Raw genomic sequence first — 2,062 nt, forward strand, 5'->3', positions numbered from 1 at the left:
GACATTCCCTGTTCTAAGCCCCCCCAGCTCAGAAGGTTCTTTTCCAGCTCCCACATCTCCTGTTCTACGTTCCCTCCCAGCTCTGACCTTCCCTGTTCTAGGTTCCCCCCTAGCTCTGACTTTCCCTGTTCTAGGGCTCCTCCAGCTCTGACATCCTTTGGGTTCTATGGAATACAAAAGGCTAATGGTCTAGCTTTTCTTCCTTCAGCATCTCTTTGCTCAAATATTTAACTTGTGCAAAACACTTTGGCACATGGTCTACAATTAGTAATAGTATTAAACACCTACTATGTGCCAGGCACTGTGCTAAATGTGGAGACATGGCAAAACATGCTTCCCCTGTGCCTCCACTGGGCTTTTGTCCCTCCCAGTGTCCTGCACACCAGTTTGCTCTTAGAGAAAGTTTTATTCCTGCCTACCCCCACAACCTCTTTTGGTCAGAGAGGGCTAGAACAAGGATTATGTCTTTTAGTCAGTCAAGAGGCATTTATTAAGTACCTACTATGTTCAAAGCTCTGTGTTAAGTGCTGAAGATACAAAGAAGGGCAAAAGACAGTCCCTGCCCTCAAGGAGCTGCTGGTCTAATGGAGGAGCTAACCCACAAATGGCTACTTGCTGGATAAATAGGAGATAAAGGAAGGAAGGAAGGAAGGAAGGAAGGAAGGAAGGAAGGAAGGAAGGAAGGAAGGAAGGAAGGAAGGAAGGAAGGAGGGAGGGAGGGAGGGAAGGGAGGGAGGGAAGGAGGGAAGGAAGAAAGGAAGGAAGGGAGGGAGGGAGGGAGGGAAGGAAGAAAGGAAGGAAGGGAGAAAGGAAGGAAGGGAGGGAGGGAGGGAGGGAGGGAAGGAAGAAAGGAAGGAAGGGAGGGAGGGAGGAAGGAAGGAGCTGCCTCCATGGTCTCTCCCCCAGCTTTCCCAGGAAGTTCACCTGCAGCCTGGCATGGTCCCTCCAACCTGCGTATGTGCACCCCTCCCCCATCTGAGCATCCTCTGGGGTCCCAGAGCTGAGGGCTGGAAAGGATCCTCCAGGTGTGGGCTCTTAAAATGTTGTTGTTCCCATAAATGTTACTGTGGACTTGCTCCATACTAAGCTCTGTGCTGGGTCTTGGGCCTCCCTCACCCAGGAGGAGCTGTGCACATATTAGGCTCTTGGCTCCAAAAGTTGGTGGAATTGAACAGAATTGAAATGAGCTTGTATTTGGCTGGTGGTGGGGGCAGGAGGGATCCACAGATAATTATAATACAGGGGAGGGATCTCCTCCATCCCCAAATCAGCTTTACAGAACCAGGAGGGAGGTGTTGTGAAGATGGTCTGGGAGATTCTGAGGCAGGCAGAGAAGGGGCCAAGGGAAGTGACTTCTTTTTTTTGGATCGATGTGTCTGTGTACAGAGTGCTCCTCCAGGGCAATGGAAGCCCCTTGAGGACAGGCCTCTTCTGTCCTCCATTCATCATGCCTGGTGGCACACAGTACGTGGTATAAATGCCTGTTGGACTGAACAGCTTGCAGACACATGCCCTGTGTGCCCCAGGACTGGAAGCAGGGGCCCAGACAGGCCGGGTGTGACTGGTGGGGTCTGAGGCCTAGCACGTCCCCAGGACTCTGACGGCCACCACTGAGGACTGGGTTTGGGCCCCAGCTTTTGCCAAAGGGCTCCAACAGGGCTGGCTGTGCTGGGCAGAGAGGGCAGCCAGACCAGCATCTGTCCCTCTCTGCAGACAGTCCTCATGCTGCATGAGCCCAGCCCCAGTCCTGGACCCTGGCAAGACCTTTTCCCATCATGCTCTGACTCCCAGCATCCCTGGGCCTGGAAGGAGGGAGACCTGAGTGTTCTGTTATTTCACAGAGAAAGAACCAGGAGGGGAAGTAACTGGGCTGGCCCATGTGTGATAGCACCTGGCCTTGAACCTGAGTCCCCTGGCACATAGCAGCTTCCAAGGGCTTCAAGTGCCAGGCCCTGATGGAGCCATCGCCCATCTGGAAGCTAAGTCCAGTGGGTCTCTCTCTGCTTCTGGAGAGAAAAGAAAAAGCCCTGACAAGTTCATCCCAGGACAAAGAGGGTTTGTG

This window comes from Trichosurus vulpecula, chromosome 5 (assembly GCF_011100635.1).
Source record: "Trichosurus vulpecula isolate mTriVul1 chromosome 5, mTriVul1.pri, whole genome shotgun sequence".
Lineage (NCBI taxonomy): Eukaryota > Metazoa > Chordata > Mammalia > Diprotodontia > Phalangeridae > Trichosurus > Trichosurus vulpecula.